Source organism: Hippopotamus amphibius, chromosome 7 (assembly GCF_030028045.1).
Source record: "Hippopotamus amphibius kiboko isolate mHipAmp2 chromosome 7, mHipAmp2.hap2, whole genome shotgun sequence".
Taxonomy (NCBI): domain Eukaryota; kingdom Metazoa; phylum Chordata; class Mammalia; order Artiodactyla; family Hippopotamidae; genus Hippopotamus; species Hippopotamus amphibius.
In genome coordinates, this window is record NC_080192.1 from 100610343 (window position 1) to 100633919 (window position 23577).

Genomic DNA, 23577 nt, shown 5'->3' on the forward strand with positions numbered 1-23577 from the left:
AATTTACACTACATTCCTTTTTTGAAAAATCAAAACTACCTTTTTAAAAAAATAAAATTCCTACAATAAACAGAAAACCATTCTAAAATAATTTTGATTCATATGTGCAATAAAATTAGGCGTTTTTTACTATGAAACTAATGACAGTATGTATTAATTTCCTATTACTGTTTAATACACTAACACAAAATTATGACTTAAACAATACAAATTTATTCTCTTACAGAGCTGGAGGTTAGAAATTCTAAAATCAAGATGACAGTAGGGTGTATTGCTCTAGACACTGTAGGGGAGAATCCATTTCCTTGACTTTTCTATCTTCTACAGGCTGCCTGCACTCTTTGGCTTATGGTCCCATGCTCTATCTTCAAAGCCAGCACTAGAGCATCTTTCAATATTTTTCTCTGGCTCTGACTCTCCTGATCTCTCTTATAAGGACCCTTGATAACACATTGAGCTCACCCAGATAATCCAGGATGATGTTCCCTTCTCAAGATCCTTAACATAATCAAATCTGCAAAGTCTTTTGCCATGTAAAGTAGCATTCACAGTTTTCAGGGATCAGAACATGGACATCTTTGGTGGGTATGCAGTGGTGGTGTGTCATTATTCTGACTACCACAAAGCATTCTAGAAAAAAATCCTCTTGGATCAAAGAGAAAAAAAATAAATAATTCTAAATTATAAGATAAAGATGAAAGTAATCCAATTTGCTACATGTGAAAAGGCAACATTAGTTATGTAGAAGATAAACTTATAAAAATCTCTTAGAATTCAAAAGAAAGGATAATAAACTTCAGAGATAAGGGAAAATAAACATAATATAGTGGGACAAAAGTCTACTTACCTTCAAAATTAAATGGGCCTCAGAGATTCTTCTCTAAGACACTAAATAAAAGAAGGAAAAGAATCAACCACAGAGCTGTAAATAAAGTGACTGTGACTTAAGAATACTAAACAGGGTCAAGTTATTCTTATGCATGATGACAAAAATAGAGATATCTTCAAATACGTTAAAGTCAGAACATATACTAGCAAAGCTACTTAAATAAAGTGTCTAAAATCCTGGAAGAAAAAAAACACATTAAAACAAGTCAAAAGTAAGAACAGAATTTTCTTCTATCTATTCATAAACATACCACCACCAATGGAAAAGAATTTCATTTGCTGGACAACTTGAAGGGAAAATTGCTCTATAGAATCTAGAAAAATGTGAAGTTCTTGGAGTTTTCCAAGAGTAAGAGAGGAAGAAGCAAGACAGAAAATAAAAACCAGAGAGATGGTATAAAGCTGGATGTTGGATGAGGTAAGAGATCACTGTGGAGACATTGTTTGTAGGATGGACCAAAGATCATTCAAGAGTGATAATGTCTACTGTTTCATTCACAGTTGTTTTGGTTGCTACAATTTCAACTCCTCTTCCTCCTTTGTCCCCTCCTTTTTTTTTAGTTTGAGTGTATAAATTGGAGATTCTATTTCCATATCTGAGTAGATTTGACTCAAATCTAAAATGACACGTGAAGAAGCAACAGAGGTAGCTATGAAAACGCAAACCCCTAAAAACCCACAGAAATTTTAGGAAAAGGCCTTGAGTTCATTTTGTCTAGATCTTGAAAGACTAGAAAGTACCTGGTTATCATTTGGATTGCATATAAAATACAGAAATTGTAGTTGGAAGATACTGGTGGTAACCATTGATGACCTGAAGTCTAAATAAGTATTTTAGATATCATTTAAAAATTTTATTTGAGTTTTCTTTATTTGACCTTTCAACATCAATGGTTTTTTTTCTCTAATCCTGCTGATGTCAATTGCTGAAGTCAAATCAAGGGAAGTCAGTTACTCTTAGCTAAGGGAGGAAATTGGCAATCATACCCTTGGTCCCATCACCAAAGAATGCATCCCTTCAATCTCAGGTCTCTTCCTTGGGCTTCCATGACACTAACACTCTCCTTCTAGTTCACTGGCTATTCCTTCTAAATCTACTTTGCTTAATCTGTCTCAGCTCAGCCTCTATTCAGGGAGCAGACAGTAATATCCTTTCATTCCATCTAGTCCCAAAGCTTTAAATGCAATGTACATGTTGTGAACTCCAAAATTTATGTCTGCAGTTGTTTCAATCACCATTTGGAGTGACAAACACTCCAAATTTAGTGGCATAAAACAACAGCTATCTTACTAAGCTCACATATTCTGTGTGTCGGGAGCTTAAGGAGGATACAAAGAGGATGGCTTGCCCCTGTTGGGATGATTTGCAAGCTGGGGGTGACTCGCAGACTGAGAGCTAGCACCATCTGAAGGTTTGATCACTCAGGTGTTTGGACTAGAAGACCAGATCAATGACTCTAGAGCTCAAATAATATTCAAAAAGGGCAAACAACAGTAATAGTGCTGTGTGGGATGTTTCTTTCAGAATATCAGAAAGCATTGTTAACAGCCAGATGGGAATGTGCCTTCTTCATCCAGATACTCAAGAAAAGTCAGATGCCTATAAAAGATAACAGTCAACAGTCAAAGATAACTGTAGACCAGGAGCTCAACAGACCCCAGAACCAAAGTTGTCATTCTGATACAAAATGAAAAACAAACAAAAGCTTCTAAGGACCTCAACAAGGAAGGCAGCCTATGTCTGCCTTAGTCTAGCAACCTGAATAATTTAATCTGGTCGTGAGAAAAGACTGTGGCTAAGAAAAGAAAATAGGGGAAGATCTTGCAAACTACACTGCCTGTATACTACTAGCTCTTGGTTAAGTCTACATTTGGTTAGTATAGAATCACTTAACTTTCCCCTTAAATGTCAGTAAAAGTTTCTTTTGTAAATGTCAGTTTCTATTTGAATTGATGCAAAGCAAAAAGTTCCCATCTAAACAATGTTAGAGAGGGAAATCAGAGACCTCTGAGAGTTGAAGTCCAGTGGTGCCTGTGAGTAAACTGGTCTAAGACAAAATAATGGTGGAAGTTAGCCAAACAGGTAAAAGATATTGAAGGCAGAAGAAAATTAGAGATGCAAATTATGTAGATCACTTCACGCCCCAAGGTCTGCCTTTTATTTTTTCTCCTCTATTTGGTTTGTAATAGAAATAGAAGACATTTAATCAGCTACTACAGAGCTCTTTAGGCTTTTAAAGGGATTAAATAAACTTCTCAGCTAGTTTTTTGGAGTTACTGGATGACTAGACTGCAATTAGATCTTTTCTAGAAGGTCTACAGGTATTTTTCAAGAAAGATCAAATTGCTAAGTGTTTTAATGTCAAGAATTTCAAGAATCCAGAAACTATTCTATTGGATGACTCTTTGGAAGAAACTGCTTCCTTTTTTTGTGTATTCCTAACCCTTGTTATAGAGCTATAGTAAACAGGAACTATGGACAAGGCCAGGACATGAGGTTGCTAGTTATCACTCTTAAACGGTCACCTTTCTCTGGGAACCCTGGAGTACAAAGCACTAAATTGGGATCAATAGAAGTCCCAAGATAAAAACATCTTCCTCTGCTCTGAATCCTATAAATAGCTGGTGAGTCCAGGTGCAGTAGTGAGATATTTTCCATCGGGATGAAAGACGTAGGTTATAAGGTTGTTTGAGCTCTATTCAACAACAGGTAGTCACTGTCTTCCAGGCAGTTCTGCCTCTGGAGCAAGCCCCAGCCATGGTATTTTGCTCCTTACCAGAGAGACGAATACTGTAGTGTTATCACATTTGACTAGAGCTATGTCATTTAGTCAAATCAAATTTTTCTTTTTAAGACTTCTGTTTTAACACAATAATAGTGGGAGACTTGAACACCCCATTTACATCAATGGACAGATCATCCAAACAGAAAATAAATAAAGACACACAAGCTTTAAATGACACATTAGACCATCTCGCCTTAATTGATATTTATAGGACATTCCATCCAAAAACGACAGACTACACTTTCTTCTCAAGTGCACACGGAACATTTTCCAGGATAGAGCACATCTTGGGTCACAAATCAAACCTCAGCAAATTCAAGAAAATTGAAATCATATCAAGCATCTTCTCAGACCACAACGCCATGAGACTAGATATCAATTACAGGAAAAAAACTGCAAAAAATACAAACACATGGAGGCTAAACAATTCACTCTTAAACAACCAAGAAATCACTAAAGAAATCAAAGAGGAAATCAAAAAATATCTAGAAACAAATGACAATGAAAACACAACAACCCAAAACATACGGGATTCAGCAAAGGCAGTTCTAAGAGGGAAGTTTATAGCAATACAGTCCTACCTTAAGAAACAAGAAAATGATCGAATAAACAACCTAACCTTACACCTCAAACAATTAGAAAAAGAAGAACAAAGAAACCCCAAAGTGAGCAGAAGGAAAGAAATCATAAAGATCAGAGCAGAAATAAATGAAAAAGAAGGGAAAGAAACCATAAGAAAAATAAATAAAACTAAAAGCTGGTTCTTTGAGAAGATTAACAAAATTGATAAACCATTAGCCAGACTCATCAAGAAAAAAAGGGAGAAGATGCAAATCAACAGAATTAGAAATGAAAAAGGAGAAGTCACAACGGACACCTCAGAAATACAAAAGATCATGAGAGACTACTACAAGCAACTATATGCCAATCAATTGGATAACCTGGAAGAAATGGATACATTCTTAGAAAAATACAATCTTCCAAGACTGAACCAGGAAGAAATAGAAACCATGAACAGACCAATCACAAGTACGGAAATTGAGGCAGTGATTAAAAATCTCCCAACACACAAAAGCCCAGGACCAGATGGGTTCACGGGAGAATTCTACCAAACATTTCGAGAAGAGTTAACACCTATCCTTCTCAAACTCTTCCAAAATATTGCAGAAGGCGGAACACTCCAAAACTCATTCTATGAGGCTACCATCACCCTGATACCAAAACCAGGCAAAGGTGTCACAAAAAAAGAAAACTACAGACCAATATCACTGATGAATATAGATGCAAAAATCCTCAACAAAATACTAGCTAACAGACTGCAACAGCACATTAAAAAAATTATACACCATGATCAAGTGGGGTTTATCCCTGGGATGCAAGGATTCTTCAATATACACAAATCAATCAACGTGATACATCATATCAACAAATTGAAGGATAAAAAACCTATGATCATCTCAATAGATGCAGAAAAAGCTTTTGACAAAGTTCAACATCCATTTATGATAAAAGCTCTCCAGAAAATGGGCATAGAAGGAAATTACCTCAACATAATAAAAGACATATATGAAAAACCAAAAGCCAACATCGTTCTCAATGGGGAAAAACTGGAAGAATTCCCTCTAAGAACAGGAACAAGACAAGGGTGTCCACTCTCACCACTATTATTCAACATAGTTTTGGAAGTTTTAGCCACAGCAATCAGAGAAGAAAAAGAAATCAAAGGAATCCAAATTGGAAAAGAAGAAGTCAAATTGTCACTCTTTGCAGATGACATGATATTATATATAGAAAACACTAAAGACTCTACCAGAAAACTGCTAGCACTCATTGATGAGTTTAGTAAAGTAGCAGGATACAAAATTAATGCACAGAAATCTCTTGCATTCCTATACACGAACAACGGAAGAGCAGAAAGAGAAATTAAGGAAACTCTCCCATTCACCATTGCAACCAAAAGAATAAAATACCTAGGAATAAACCTGCCTAAGGAGGCAAAAGATCTGTATGCAGAAAACTTTACGACATTGATGAAAGAAATCAAAGACGACACAAACAGATGGAGGGACATACCATGTTCCTGGATTGGAAGAATCAACATCGTGAAAATGTCTGTACTACCCAAAGCAATTTACAGATTCAATGCAATCCCGATCAAATTACCAATGGCATTTTTCACAGAACTAGAGCAAGAAATCTTACGATTTGTATGGAAACGCAAAAGACCCCGAATAGCCAAAGCAATCTTGAGAAGGAAAAATGGAGTTGGTGGAATCAGGCTTCCTGACTTCAAACTATACTACAAGGCCATAGTGATCAAGACAGTATGGTACTGGCACAAAAATAGAAAGGAAGATCAATGGAATAGAATAGAGAACTCAGAAGTAAGCCCAAACACATATGGGTACCTTATCTTTGACAAAGGAGGCATGAGTATACGATGGAAAAAAGACAGCCTCTTCAATAAGTGGTGCTGGGACAATTGGACAGCAACATGTAAAAGAATGACATTAGAACACTTCCTAACACCATACACAAAAATAAACTCAAAATGGATTAAAGACCTACATGGAAGGCCAGACACTATAAAACTCCTAGAGGAAAACATAGGCAGAACACTCTATGACATCCATCAAAGCAAGATCCTTTTTGACCCACCTCCTAGAATCATGGAAATAAAATCAAGAATAAACAAATGGGACCTCATGAAACTTAAAAGCTTTTGCACAGCGAAAGAAACCACCAACAAGACTAGAAGGCAACCCTCAGAATGGGAAAAAATAGTTGCCAACAAAACAACGGACAAAGGATTAACCTCCAAAATATACAAGCAGCTCATGAAGCTTAATACCAAAAAAGCAAATAACCCAATCCACAAATGGGCAGAAGACCTAAATAGACATTTCTCCAAAGAAGACATACAGATGGCCAACAAACACATGAAAAGATGCTCAACATCACTAATCCTCAGAGAAATGCAAGTCAAAGCCACAATGAGGTATCACCTCACACCAATCAGAATGGCCATCATCACAAAATCTGGAAACCACAAATGTTGGAGAGGGTGTGGAGAAAAGGGAACTCTCCTGCACTGTTGGTGGGACTGTAAGTTGGTACAGCCACTATGGAAAACAATTTGGAGGTTCCTTAAAAAACTACAAATAGAACTTCCATATGATCCAGTAATCCCACTACTGGGCATATACCCAAAGAAAACCATAATCCCAAAAGAAACTTGTACCATAATGTTTACTGCAGCACTGTTTACAATAGCCAGGACATGGAAGCAACCTAAATGCCCATCAACAAATGAATGGATACAGAAGATGTGGCATATATATACAATGGAATATTACTCAGCTATAAAAAGGGATGAGATGGAGCTATATGTCATGAGGCAGGTAGAACTACAATCTGTCATACAGAGTGAAGTAAGTCAGAAAGAGAAGGACAAATATTGTATGCTAACTCACATATACGGAATCTAAAAATGGTACTGATGAACTCAGTGACAAGAATAAGGATGCAGATAGAGAGAATGGACTGGAGAACTCGAGGTATGGGAGGGGGCAGGGGGTGAAGGGGAAACTGAGACGAAGGGAGAGAGTAGCACAGATATATATATACTACCAACTGTAAAATAGTCAGTGGGAAGTTGTTGTATAACAAAGGGAGTCCAACTCGAGGATGGAAGATGCCTTAGAGGACTGGGGCAGGGAGGGTGGGGGGGACTCGAGGGGGGGGAGTCAAGGAAGGGAGGGAATACGGGGATATGTGTATAAAAACAGATGATTGAACCTGGTGTACCCCCAAAAAAATAATTTAAAAAAAAAAAAAAAGATTGTGAGGACCAGTCAGAATGGCCATCATCAAAAAATCTAGCAACAATAAATGCTGGAGAGGGTATGGAGAAAAGGGAACTCTCCTGCAGTGTTGGCGAGAATGTAAGTTGGTACAGCCACCATGGAAAACAGTTTGGAGTTTCCTTAAAAAACTAAAAATGGAACTACCATATGACCCAGCAATCCCACTACTGGGCACATACCCAGAGAAAAGCATAATCCAAAAAGGAACATGTACCATAATGTTCATTCCAGGACTACTTACAATAGCCAGGACACAGAAGCAACCTAAATGCCCATCAACAGATGAATGGATAAAGAAGTTTTGGCACATATATACAATGGAATATTACTCAGCCATAAAAAGGAATGAAATTGAGTTATTTGTAATGAGGTGGATAGACCTAGAGACCGTCATACAGAACGAAGAACAAATATGATATGCTAACTCATATATATGGAATCTAAAAAAATGGTGCTGATGAACCCAATGACAGGGCAAGAATAAAGATGCAGATGTAGAGAACAGACTTGAGGGCATGGGGTTGTGGGGGAGCGCAGGGGAAGCTGGGATGAAGTGAGAGAGTAGCATTGACATATATACACTACCAAATGTAAAATAGATAGCTAGAGGGAAGTTGCTGCACAACACAGGGAGATCAACTCGATGATGGGTGATGCCTTAGAGAGCCATGACAGGGAGGGTGAGAGGGAGTCATGGGATGGATGGGATACGGGGACATATGTATAAATACAGCTGATTCACTTTGGTATACCTCAAAAACTGGCATAAGAGTGTAAAGCAATTATATTCCAATAAAGAGCTTTAAAAAAAAAAAAAGACTTCTGTTTTAAAATATTGGCCATATTCATGGAAATTCAAGTACATTTCTGTTCAGAGGGCAGCATTTTTTTCTCTTTATTTATGTAACCATTCCTATTATCCTCTCTGACCTTCCATGTTGGATACTTATACTTCTATAAATTTCATAGACGGAGCCAGTATTATTTTTCTAGTCTGAAACACTTAAAAGAATATTCTGTCAATAATTCTATCTGTATTAGAATCAGTATTTATTTATATACAGTGACTCAGATGTACAGAAAAGGAATTTTTATTTATACAGTTGACTAACTCTACAATTGACTATTTTCTTTACCTCTGAGCTCCCATTTCCACGGATGGCCACCAAATCCACCAATCCCTTTCAGACCCTTTCCACCATACCCTCCATCACTACCACTAACATGTGACCCAAACAAAAATCATAATTTTGGTAAGCAGGGGAAACCATGTCTCTTGTTGTTTAAAAGATTCCTTTGGATTTATATTCTGTCATCTTAGAGGTTATACTGCCTGTCATAGCTGTTGTTCTTACTGTATAGAAATTGTCTCACGACTACCCATTCGTGTTGCCTTTCCCTGGATGTGATCTGAGTACTGTGGGATTTTACTTGTGTTCGGAGATTTGGATGGAGAGGTGCTTTGTCTTTACATGATACCCTGGATTTTCACTGGCCTTCAGTGAGGTTCTTCTCATTCTGCTGCTTCACTGGGCATCCTGAATTGGTGTCCTTAAATTTGGGATATAATGGCATAGAGGTTCTAGACAATTAGGAAGGGAAAAGATTAAAAAGGGAAAGACACCTTTAATTTGCATTAAATGGTACTATTATTTAACTTGTTACTTTTTAATATAAAAGGTTAAAACTATATAGCCATAGGTTAGCTAAAACTCGATAAAATTTGCAGATTCATATTTCTTCAGCAGCCAACAAAGAAAGATTTCCCTTTTGCTACTAGCCTATAAGAAAAATTATTAAATGGTCTTTTATTCCATTAAGGTCAATATATTCTAAAAATTATGCAGAACCATATTCACTCTTCTAAAACTCTGCACATACCAATACTGACAAGCTTAATTCATGACCTCCAAATTATTTAAAAATCTATTTTTCATGGTTTCATATTTATAGGAAGAGTGCTGTGCATCTGTTGTCTTCAGGAGTCGTATCAACTTTCCTTAGCTAAATATATAAAATGTTTTCATGCTACAGAAATTAATTACATAAATTACACATGAAACTGTCCCCTTCTTCAATTTGGGCTTTCTCTAAAATTGGCTTTTGAATTCTTGTTAGAAAGTCAAATGAGGGCTTCCCTGGTGGCACAGAGGTTAAGAATCTGCCTGCCAATGCAGGGGACACAGGTTCAATCCCTGGTCCAGGAAGATCCCACATGCCACGGAACAACTAAGCCTATGCACCACAACTACTGCAGCCATGTGCCACAACTAGTGAAGCCAGCACGCCTCGAGCCCATGCTCCACAACTAGAGAAGCCACCGCAATGAGAAGCCTGCTCACCATAACAAAGAGTAGCCCCCGCTCGCCACAACTAAAGAAAGCCCATGTGCAGCAACGAAGATACAATGCAGCCAAAAATAAAAAAAATAAAACAAGACAGAACAAAAATAAAGTCAAATAAAAGCAGGAAACCACAGTGAGAGCAACAGTAATGGCTTACCACGTATTGAGTTATTAATATGTCCCAGGCCCTGTTCCAATTGCTTTCTAGGTATTAACTCATATAATAGTTTAAAAAAGAACAAAAATGAAATATGTATATTTTTGTCTCTATTTTACAGCAGATAAACCTGACAATCTGAGTAGTTTAGTTACTTCCCTAAGATCACACAGCAGGGAAGCAGCAGAGACAGAATTGGAATCCAGACAGTCTAGCTGCAGAATCTGTACTCTTAACCACTCTGCTATACTTCATACAATGTTCAGTGTAACATGGGATTAAAGACAGAATGCCTGAATTAAAAAGTGGCCATATGAGGTGTCCTTTGTCCAGAAGAGAAGTGTTACCACCCAGTCTTTCTGCTTTTATTCCACAAACTAACCCTCAGGCAGATAAAACAAGCTCCATTACCCATATTTACATTTAGTTTCTAGGGAAGGTTTTTTCCCTTTATATTTGAAGCTCTTTAGATAATCCTTATTTCCAAAAATTACTGATCCTTTTCATAAAGTTGCTGTCACATTAAGCAACTAAATTCAGCACCCTCGGCATGCACTGTTACTCAAACATTATGTAACACTTCAAGAGCTGAGTATTTCATGAGTCAGGTCTTTATGAGAGAGAGCATCAAAACCTTGAAGGAAAATGCCTGTAAGGTATTTGGCCCTTATTTAGGTAATAGATTTGCTTCAACAGGATCAGTGGATAGGCTAGCTAGGAATAAATTTGGACAGGTTTAATCTTAGAAGAACAAACAATTCCAAAATAAAATCGCAAGAAAGCCATGATTCTCTTCCTGACCAAAAGTAAACTGAGAACTATTAAAGCCAGTGAGAGTGTCTTCTCCATGGAATGACTGTTGAACATTATACATCCACTGAATGTAGATTCCCACTAACAAGTGATAGATTCCCACTATCTAGTGCTTCTAACAGAATGAAAAAAATAAAGCACGCGCACACACACAAACTACTACTAATTCCTGATTTAGTCTGACTTCTAAGCCTGTTATTTCAACCTCTAAATTGGAAATATGTGTCCAGAATTCTCAAGCTATTTACAAGTGTGAGTGGTGCCTGTCAGATCTGACCTATTCACACCAACCACACTTCTGGCCTAAATGTACGCTCATTTTAGAAGCTGCTCTTGTGTCTCCCATCTCTAGATTTTAAATATTTAAACTATTTTTTCCTAGCTAGTTATCTGTTCATCATTCAGCTGTGGCATTACAGACTTCTTTCCTTTTTTCCAGAAAACCTCCATATGTCAACAGTTTGGTTGTTTACATAAACCTGAGCTTGACCACGCCCCTCCGAAGCGTCCATATTGATGTTGCAACAGTGTTTAGGTGTTGTCCCCACATGACCTACTTCAGCAGCTCTGTGTGCTAATCCTTTCATATATATCTTAGAGCCTTAAGAACAGAAAATTTTGATTTCTAACGTTTACCTTTGGCTGTTAGGTTAAGAAACCAGAAAAATGAAGGAACTGGTAAGCTTTGGGGATTTCCTCTGTTTTGTTTTCAATAGCTAAAAGGCGGAAGTAACTCAAGCGTCCATCAACAGATGCATGCGTAAACAATGTGATGTGTCTATGTGTGCATATATACCTACAGGAATATCATTAATCCTTAAAAAAGGAGGGAAATTCAGACACATGCTATAACATAGATGAACCTCAAAGATATGCTAAGTGACATAGATCAGTCACAAAAGGATAAATATTGTATGATTAAACTTACATGAGGTACCCAGAGTAGTCAAATTCACAGAGACAGAAAGTTGATTGGTAGTTACCAGGGGCCAGAAGGAGGAAGGACTGGGGACTTATGGTTTAATGGGTACAGTTTCAGTTTTGCAAGATGAAAAGTTCTGAAGATGGATGGTGGTGATGGTTGCAGAACAATGTGAATGCACTTAATGCTGCAAAGCTGAACACTTTAAAATGGTAACTTTCATGTGTATTTTACAATATGAAACTTTCAGTTATTTAAAGTCTCTTGCTCCCTGCCCCCCCCACCTCCCATATGTGAACTTCTAAGCTCCCACATTTGTTTCGTGATATCATCACAGAATTTCTAATAGGCAACATAATTCTTACATTTATCTTTCTCAATCCTTTTAAAAAATTTTTAAAAATTAAGTGAAAGAAAAAAATCTCCCTGTTGCTTAAAATACTGTTCAAGATTTATATTAGAAACATAATGTCTAAACAGCGTCAACAGTAAGATGTTCAAGCTTTCCCACTTTCAGCTCTGGCCCATCTATTCATGATTGTCAAGCACTGTAACATTCCATGCGTACTTGATTCTCAAGACTGTTTCTGCCGTTTTCTCAGAACTTTTCAAGTAATTACTTTTTGGGTATCAAGGGACTTAAAACAACCAAAGAGCATGTTGCTCATCTCAGTCATTGTCTGGGTGTGCTGACACTCATTCTAAAGGCACTGACACTATTTTGTGAGCCTGGCCTCATGATTGAGATCACATAATTGCAATAATTAGGAAACTCACCTCAGGATATTATCAAAATGACCCACCCAAACCCAAGTCCATATGGTTTGAAATAGCTAATGAGTCAGTTAATGTGCTATGTCCAGGAGTAATGGGTACCCAATATGGATAACATGAAGGTATAATTTACCAACTTTCTGACTGATTAAGGTTTTCAAGTGGACATTTTGCAACTTAAAGAGGGTCCAAAGTATTAACGGCTTTGATGGTTGAGACAAAAGAAGAAGCAAAGGTTGCTTAAAAGGCAGGAGCATTGGATTTTGAGCAATTTCTTTCAATCATATATCCCAGGCTGAAAAATGTGATGCTATATAAAATCAAATGAAGACATAGGTTTTAGTGGCCATCTGTCATGGTGCGGAGAGGTATGGGAGCTGTTACTGGCTGAGTCCTGTGCAAAAAGTAAAGTAAAGAAAATGTAAAAAGCTGTAATTTGCTGATTTTAGGGTGGGCTGGAGAAAAGTGAGGAAGTTTAATTACAAAAAAAAAAGCTAGAATCAATAATAACAGATGTCTACATGGAAAGGATTCACTGGGTAACTGATTGATGTATTTTTCATTTCATAGGTTAGTATAAACTCAAAATTGTCACAGTATCTCTGACTGACTTGTTGACTGTGGTATCTTAGAAAAAAATTTATATCCCAAGCATATTTATAAGAGGGAATTAAGAAAAATTCTACAGTTAACACATTAGCTACTCATCTGAAACCCTCATGACAGAGATTTATATTAATTTTTTTTGAATCTGAAAGAATTTAAGCCCAGAGAATTATTATAAAGAAAATGTTCTTAATTTAGAGTCCATAGACACTCAGTGAATTCCTGAATAGACCTTAGGAGCAGTCTGTGAACTTGGAAGGGAGGAAAAAAAATCACGTTTATTTTCACTACTTTTAACTGGAATTTAACATATCCTGTAATTATATAACAAACTATGTATTATTAGCACTATTTACGATTTTTCCACCAAAAGAAATGGAAGATGTTTTCACATCATAATAGAGCTATTATATATATCTCAAAATATCATTTATGTTCATCACTATTACGAAAGTCTGACCCACTCTCAGATGGGTCAAAATATTTTAAAAATATTTTGATAACTAATTTTAATAGATTTTATTTCCTTTATGATCCTATGTATTTTATTTTATTTTACCCACTTAAAAAACATCAAAAATTTATGAGGAATGAGTCCAAAAGCTTTCCTGGATTGTCACAGGAGTCCATGGCACAGAAAAGGTTAAGAACCTCTGCTACACAGTGGCTTTATTAAGGTCTAAATGGTTTATACTAGACCAGTGGCTTTTAACTCTAAGTATCAGAATTACTTCAGAGATTTCATCTGTTATTTAAAAAAACTTAGGGACTTCCCTGGTGGTGCAGTGGTTAAGATTATCTGCCTGCCAATGCAGGGGACACAGGTTCAATCCCTGCTCTGGGAAGATTCCACATGCTGCGGAGCAACTAAGCCCATGCACCACAATTACTGAGCCCAAGTGCTAAAGCTACTGAAGCCTGTACACCTAGAGCCCATGCTCGGCAACAAGAGAAGCCACTGCAATGAGAAGCTGTGCACCGCAGCGAAGAGTAGCCCCATGCATAGCAACTAAGACCCAACGCAGCCAATAAAAAATAAACTTTAAAAAAAAAATAAAAATAAGAAACTTAAAAGATAATTCATGCACATTAAAAAATATTCAGTTGTACAACAAATTATACAATGAAAAGCAAGTCTCTTTCTTACCCCGAACACTACTTCCCAGAAACGACCGTTTCCTATGAGGCTTTCAATTCAAATTTAAACATATGTGTAATATATTTATATTGTATTTATATGCATATATTTACATAGGACATTAATTTTTTTTGCGTTTTACCCAAATAGCAGTATACTTTATACAATAATCTGTACCTTAGCTTTGTCTCTTAATAGTATATCTTGGCAATTGCTCCGTATCAGTACAAAGAAAAAAGTACATCTTTAATTTTTAGTGGCTAGGTAGTATTTGATTACAAGAAGTACTCCCACTTTACCTGACTAGATCTTTGTTGATTGCTACTTAATTAGCATTCAGTATTTTACTGTTTCAGACAATGTCCCTAAGTACTGTTTAATATTTTTTGTGTATAAATCTTCCACATGTTTTGATATGTTTACTCTTGGTTATGTTACCTTGCTTTATGCTTTTTTGGTTTATTTTTAATGCATCTTTTTACTCCATCCCTAATGGCCTGTGTTTCTCTGTTTTGCATGTATATTTGTATTTTCCTTCTAAAAGTGAGAATTGTTTGAAAAGAAGTATACGCCAAACAAAGCGTATACTTTTTCTACTGCCTCTAGTTATTTCTCTATACCTATAATTTTGTATAATATACTCAATTTTCTCTTTCTTGAAATAATACCTATTTACTCTTTAAGCATTAAGGGGATTAGTGTACTTCTGAGGAGTTGTTAGACACCCTGGTCTTCCTCAGAAATGTTTTATGAACTGAATCCCAAGGTTATGTGGATGAAAAGCACTTGTTTAGAAGGAAAGACTGCACTAGAAGGAGGCTAGGAAGGCTGCAAGATCCCGAAAATCCTGGGAAGCTACTTCTTTTTCTGTCACAATTGAAAATCAGAGCTGAATTAAATTACACACTCATCGTCATTTAGGTCAAAGCTTTCTATGCCCATCATACAACCCAATTTCCTGGATAACTGTCTCATTTCGCTCTGTCACATTTGCTATGAAATTCTGCTATGAATATGAGTCATGGCTAAATTTTAACTCATGTTAGCATTACATAGTGTGGTCATTTACTACTAAATTTTTACAAAATAAATTCAGAGATACTTACTAATTAGACTTAAAGCATATATTACCCCCACACTTAAAGTACTAGTAGCTACTGTTATTCTCAGTGTTGCCAGCTCTGTGATAGCAGTGTTCAGATTTTCTCTTTATTGTCCTAATGTTTAACATGGTAACATTATTTAGCAATTAATTCCACAAATATTTTTGAGAGCTGATGTTATGCTTGGTACTTTAAATAGAAATTTGAGGAAGGCATAGTTCTTGCCTGCTGAGCTTATTTATTTGGTAGGAAAGGCATTTAAAGCGGTATCTTCAATACTGTGTGAAAAGAACTATAATATTGATGAGCATATGCAGGTAGTTTAAGCCAAGTTTGGCAGTTCAGGAAAACTCCCAGAGGAGGGGGAACATGACCCATGGTTACGTAGAGGTTATTTGGATGAGAAGAGGGGGTAGGCTAGGTAGTGCTGAAGGCCTGGGGCTGGAGAAGCATTTCAGGCAGATGGAATAAAACCTGCAGGATGGAGAGAACCTGTTATTTGCACCCTCAGATCTGGAAGTGGTCAGCTATACCTCAATCCTATAGAGGAGAGTTAAAAGGAAAAATCAGAGTTTGGTTCTTAGACCATATCTTAACTATAAAAATAAATAAACAAAACAAAGATTTCAATGTAGTTTCTGTGTATAGACCAGTTTGGTTTTTTGTTTTTATTTTTTAGACCAGTATTTTTATTCAGAGGAATTAGGGAGAAGTCAGATGTCTACTTAAGTAGGCTGGAGGGCGTATCAGAATTTCTTCAGGAGTGTTATAATTTGAAAAAGTATAATTCAACATTACAATATTATACTATATAAATGAAAAAAATACCTTGAAACATAAATTTTGGGGCCATAAGACTTAAATAATTGCTGCAAATGAACATGAATTTTAGAAAGGAGGAAAATACTCACGTACATGAGTCATAAAATAAAGATCTTTTAAAATTAACAAAGTAAGATGAACCAAGTAAAACTTTTCTCTCATTGAAGAACTGGATTTAATTTAATGGATTTAAAGCTTTTGTTTTTAAAAATATATTTTCTAATATTCAAGGGAGATTATCTTCTACATATTTATTGTCTCTATCTATTACATTGCAACATATTCTATGAATATTTTCATTTAATTATCAAGTAACCGCTGAAAAATTCACATTATTACTCTTATTTATTTGTTTAACAGAAATTCAACAACAAATCCAAGAGAATGCCTTTACTATAATTATCAAGAAATAAGATAACTGACTTTTTTCAAGGAGATATATTACATATTTAAGCACATACTTAAAATCTGGGTGTATTACACACTAGTGTCAGTGCTTGGGAAAAGTAAGGATGTCCCCCCCCTCCCCCCCAGAAACAAGAAAAAGAAAATAGGAGATTTGCATTTCAGGATAGTAATGTGAGCACATATATTTAACACTGGTCCAAGAAATTGATCAAAGAATGGGAGAAATTAAAAAAAAAAATCTTTAACAGTGTCGCATAACAGGAAAGAAGGCCATTAGGAGGTTCATATTAGATGACTGTTCCTGCAAAAGCTATTGCAGAGGGGAGCAGGTGGAGAGCCATAAAAATCTAGTCTGTAGTAAGGCACTTACAACAAAAAAAGTCTACCTGTGAAGTAAGAAAACAAGATTGCCTAACACCCCTTCTACATAATCCAATTTCTGAACAGAAGTTGAAGACTGAGTCCCCTCCAGCAGTGAATGGAGGGCAAATAAGAGAGGGCACCAATAGAACAACTGGCTGAGTGACCAGTGTCACAACCGACCAGCAACGAGATTAGTCAAGTTAGGTGGAGAAGGCAGGGGAAGGCAGGGCCAGGTGCTCAGCTAATTTGGGGTTGTTCCACAAGTGCGGAAAAGAAACCCTCTTACCAAAGCAGAGAACGTTCTGCCACGTGAATCCTTTCCCATGAAGCGGCTCACGGTCAGCACTTGGGACTCTCAGATGCGGCAAAGTAAAGGTACAGAAAATGAAGATGTTTCCTTTTCTCCTTTGACAGTCACTAAAACAGAAATGAAACCTATTCAACTGTGGACTGATTCGGCATCAACTTCCCCAACTGAGCAAGTGTCTCACTCAGTAAAGCTGAACAAACCGAAAAATGACCAGATGAATGGAAATAGGTAGTAGTTCAGGGAAGAAAACTATTGTGAGGAGGAGATGAAGCAAATGTCCTCTGGGGGAAAAAAACAGATTCATTCCAAGAAACAGGAGCAAATTTTCAAAACTCTCTAGTTCATGTTCCCCACAAGAGTCTAGAAAATGTGGCATCTATACAAATGCAGCAATTTAAGAATTTTAACAAGACTGCATTTAGATGCCAACTCTATTCAAAATTGAAACACGATTTTAACTGTGTGGAGAATCTGTAAGTCTGAAGCTCTACAGGAATGTGATGATTAAAACACTATCAATACTAATTAATATTTGCTAAACTCTTATTATGTGCCAGAGCTTTTTCATCTTTTACGTGTGCTGAGAGATGTTATCCTCACAGCAACACTACAAGGTGAGTGCTAATATGCTCCCCATTTTACAGATGAAGAAACTGAGGCACGGAACACTTAAGTAACTTGCCCAAAGATCAAAGATTTGTAAGTGGTAAATGTAGGCAATGTAACTCAAGAGCCCACAGACTTAATTCTAGAAAAAGAAAAAGGAGGAAACAGAAAAGAACAATTGAAGAAAACCTCATAGTAGGAATTGAGATAGGTATTTAAAGGTTGCAGAAAGGACACTGTATGAATTGGAATTATCCTTGAGCATATAGTATTGATAATTTACACTGCTATTGTCCAATGTACACTGTATAGATTTGATGGTTTATCTCTTTGGGAAGATAGAAAAGGACACTAGCTAGGGCAAATTACAACACAGTACCTTCTGAAGTTTGTGCATAAATTTTTAGTACAAGTATCAATTTAAAAACTGATAAAATGAACCAATTAGCAAAGGATTATCTCTGCTAAGAATAGCTGCTATTAAATCCCTGCTATGAGAAAGTAGAAACATTGTGATATCATTATTGTCTAGGTGATATTTCTTCTAAAAGTATTATTAAAGGATTAACCTATAACGTGCAAAATTTGAGTAAATTGAGAAAATACTGCAGTTCAATATAAAAATAATATGAAAAATTTAATCAGTTTATACTGAGCAAAGTCACTATACCTGTCTCTTTTTACAAAACTCTTTAGCAACTATTACTTATTTTAAAAATATAAGAAGGGAATTACATATTCAAAAGTTTTTAGATACTTGAAATTAAGTTCTTTACAAGGTTACCACTGGAAGAACATTTTAACTTATTTATTTCTTTCAGCATCACATAGTATATTAGCAACCAGAATATGTAAATATATTATCTAGAGCAAGTATTCTGCCACTGCTCTCTCATTATGCATTTTTGATGGCCTTAGTAAATGTGCAAAGAACAGATACAAGTAAATGTGGGCTGGAATTTACACAAATGCCTTCTGCAAGTGCACTTATACAAGTTACCTTGTATAAGTGATGATCAAACTTTGGTTATAATATTTAAAGGTCTTTTTATACTATGTCTATTTTCATATTTCATCATTAAAATGTGTTGGCATTTAAAGAACAGAGACTTTTTTTTTTTTTTGCTTCTTATTTTGGTTTAATTTTATTCATCTAAAACTGGAATTAAAATAATTTATTTTTAAAAATAGAAAATGGAATACATCTAAAGTTAAAATTTTGCTTTTTTTTGAAATATTATTCTTCTCCATTAGGCCACTTCCTCCCAGCAATGATTTAAAAACCTTGCATAGTTTGAACTTTCAGATACTGGAATGTTTAGCAAAGTTTTTGCCACTTTAAAGCACACTGGAAGATTTAAATCTTATTTTTTTCACTCAGAAAGAAAATTCAAAGTACCTGGCTACACAACAGTAGCTAAAATATTTAGTATTTAGATATAATTTGCAAAATATCTTTGTCAGTAAATATGATTTACCCAATGCTATACAATAAAAAAAAATTGGTTTTTATTCGTGGTTCCTGGCACAGAGCTCCTAGAACCCTTGGAATTTCCTGAGTGACTGGAGTGTTTTTGTTATTCATAATAATGAGCTTTTTTCACTAGGAGTTCATGCTAATGAAGTGACTCTTTGAAGGGAGAGACTGCCCACACACATTGGAAGGGAGAGTGGCTGGAAAGAGTTTAATCATCAATGACCAATGATTTGATTACGCAGGTCTAAGGAATAAGACCTTAAAAAACTCACGAACAGAGAGATTCAGGGAGCTCTGTGTTGGTAAATGCACCCACGTGCTGGGAGTATGGTACTCCTGGAGAAGGCATGAAAGCTCTGCCCCTTCCTCCTAATACCATGCCCTGTGCACCTTATCCATTTGGCTGAATTGTATCCTTTATAACAAACTAGTAGCCAAGTACAGTGATTTCCTGGGTTCTAATAATGAATCCTTCTAATAACGATTGAAGCTAAGGGTGAGGGTGGGTTGTGGAAGCTCCTGACTTTTAGTTAAGTCTGACAGAAGTGCAAGACCCAGGAATTGTGACTGGTGTCTGAAGTGAGTGCAGTCTTGTGTGACTGAGCCCTTAAATCTATGGAGTCTGATGCTAACTCTGGGTAGTGTCAGCACAGGAATGAACTGTAGGACACTCAGCTGGTATCAGAGAATTAGAGAATTGCTCTTGGAAAATGGCATAGGCAGATATTGCTCTCCATATAGTAAGTGATATTTAGTTCAGATAATAGCATTTATGTGATGGCAAATGACATTATGAATTTGAATCTGTGGCATAACAGTGAGAACCCCTGGATTTCAACTATTACAGTTTCATTTTGTTGAGCTGGTTTTAATCTCCCAGTATATTAATAAGACCCAAAAATGCAATGTCAGGAGGCGTAAATGCCATGAACACATCTCTTACCATCTTAACAATTTAAGGACTATTATTAGGAAGAAAAAAAATCCATCAAGAGGAAAAGCACACCAGACACAACTTGTGTACTTCTTCCATGATTTAATACGACTTATTAGATGAATGACACTAAATCATTGTTTACAATACTTATTAATAGAAATTCCAGTTCAAGTATCTTCTCAGCTAGCAGCTTTGCATAGAAGCTTTTTGACTGGCAGTTGGAATCATCATAAATAGAGATGGAACTTTAGAACTGAAAAGAATTGAAAAAAACCCAAAAAAGGAATGCCATGAATATTACTCACCAAAACCAATTTCATTGGATGATATATCTAGAGCAGGGTCTGTGACCAATCAGGTTTTTCATCCCTGTCTAGCCAACATTGCTGAAGGCTTGCCTTGCCCTAAGGCAGCTATTGTTTGAGGGAAAGTTGCTGCTCTTAATGCAAATTCAGTGACTTCAATGGTCTTCTCTGACATTACCAAAGAAAAGATGCCCTGGGTTGTTAAATATATATTTTTAAAAAACTGATAGGCATTGGAGAAAGTCCAAATGATTGGCTCTTAAAATAATGCACTTGACTTCCAAGTTATGGTGGTCAGCTAAACTTTGCTGATGGAGTTCCCCACTGAAAAGCCTCTGAAAAACAAGAACACTTGTAGAGTTACAACTGTACTACAAAGTAAAGTGAATAATATGTTAAATACTTAGTTGAGGGCCTCTTCTGGGACAGGCACTGTTTTAGGTAAGCATACAGAGAAAATTCCCTGCCTTTTCAGAGATATCATTCTAGGTAGGGTAGGGTCAGACAATATACAATTAACATAATACATTAGAATTCCTTACCTTCTATTCTGAAAGCAACTCTGAAAGTACTTATTTTGTAAAAGTATCATATTGAGAAAGGAGGGCACTCATGTCTGGGCCTCCCAAAGTGTTGCATGGACAGGCAGGTGGGAGATGGGAGAGGGTCCCTGCATTCCCCTATTCTCTATCTCTATATCAGAAATAGAGGCATGTGTTCATTTGACCACAAAGAGTGGCAAAGTTATTCCCCTGCTGGGGCAAGCAAAATTGACCAACACACTACATTCCCTTATTCACTGAGTGTCCAAAAGTCCCAGCATATAAACTAGCCAGAGGTGAGAAGGGACAGATGGGACCCATAATGCCTGGATATTAAATCAGCTGTGAGAGTAGAAATAGGAAAAACATAGAGAATTAGCACTGTATAAAGATTTTTTATTTTCTTCTGGCATTTTTAGTAAAAAATAGATCCAAACATAAGTTAATAAGCAGTCACACTCATTTGCCACAGAATTATAACAACACTGTGAGGTAGAGATTATCATCTTTATCTTAGAGATATGCTAACTAAGGCAGGGACTTGATTTGCCCAAGGTCACACCTCTAATAGGCTGTAGAGCTGGGTTTGAACCTGGGCAATATGATTTGAGATAGTATGCTTTTAAACAATACACCACACTGCCTCCTCATTGTAAAGGAACCAGGTAGTGGAGGTAAATAACACAATCCTGTCTCAGTTGCACCAAATAAGCGTTTGCTAGAAACCACAAATTTGGGAGTACGCATCTGTTGTTCTCCAGATTAAGGCATGAAAGGAGAATTCTGACAGCATCCTGGTGAACAATGAGTAGCAGAAAATTTGGAATCCATGTTCACATTGTCAACTTACAACCTGTAGGCCTGGGTATACTCGTTGCTCCTCGTTAAAGAATGAGTGATCCAGAAAAAAAATCACCGTGAGGAATCAATGAAAATATTATCTCGTATAGTATAAGTCAACATGGACCTAAACACAATGGGCAAAGCATATCTAAACACTACTTTCCTTAGGGGGGGAAAATTAGTGTCTATGCTGTACTCTTTACAATTTCAATAATACAGGGGCTCTAGGAATAAAATGAAAATGGAGTAGTCTGAAATGTCAGATGATATACAAAGAGCAGTAATGATCAAAACTGACACTGCAGAAAATCAAATTAGGAATTAAATAAAATGTGCACCCAATTCAAGGTGTGAACATCATGGGTGATGTGAAAGCAAAGTGATCAACTGAGGCATGAGAAGACACAGTAGATCTATTAACTATATTATTTTTAAACTAAAAATAAGAAAGAAACCAACCTTTACTAATATTTACTGTACAGATTGCTTCCCTTTGTTAATATAGCCTATGGTCATGGATGACGTTCAATACAAGTGGTACAAAGACAAAAGAGAGAAGGCGCCTGACAGACTGACAGGTTTTTGGTTTGGTTTTGGTTTTGTTTTTGCATATAGCAGTGTGTTTATGTACCTACACAATGTATTACATGCCCAGGTAAATAGATTCAGAGATTGCATTTTCCTAAATCATAAATTATTTTTTCCAGTACTTGAGATAAGTCACTATGAAAAACTTTTGTACTGGTTACCTAATGACAAACAACTTAAGAGAACTGTTGAACTTAAAAAGACAAGCATTCCAGATTTTCTATAAAGACAAATGGCTGTTAGGAGATTGCTAGTTGGTATATATTCTAGTAAAAACAAACACCTTAACCTGTTCCTTCCTGGAAGTGATTTCTATCAACAAGTGAGAAAGTAACAGTTTAGTAACAGTTTCTCGAAGAAAAAAAAAAAATCCTCATGGAAAGGAGAAAAGATTTTGAAAATAAATACAAGGAAATATTTTCATCATAACGTATTTGTGTGTTTGTGTGTGGCTGATAGCGATATAAACGTGTTATTGATAAAAATTTACACATCTCCGTACTTCAAAAACTTGGGAACAAAAAATTTTTAATGTAATTAAAAATCTTCCATATGAGGAATTTCAGTGAATTTTGAAATTTTTAAAAATTTTAACCAAAACCAAATTTTAACTCCAAAAAAGACTGTTGGTTGACGTCAGTGTGAAAGTGAATGTTATAGTTTATTAAGCACAGCTAATTCAGCACTTATTCCACTTGGATCACATATCTTTGAATGTAATTTATTTCAGTTATATTAGCCATTAACAAGTATCTAAAACTTGGATCTTAGAGACAATGTATCAGAAAGTATTAAATAAAAAATTGCCAAATCAGAACAAACTTGTGGTTGCTAAGGGGGTGAAGGGATTGGAGAGGGATGGAGTGGGAAGTTGGGGTTAGCAGATGCAAACTATTATACACAGAATGGATAAACAACAAGGTCCTACTGTATAGCACAGGGACTATATTCAATATCCTGTGATAAACCATAATGGAA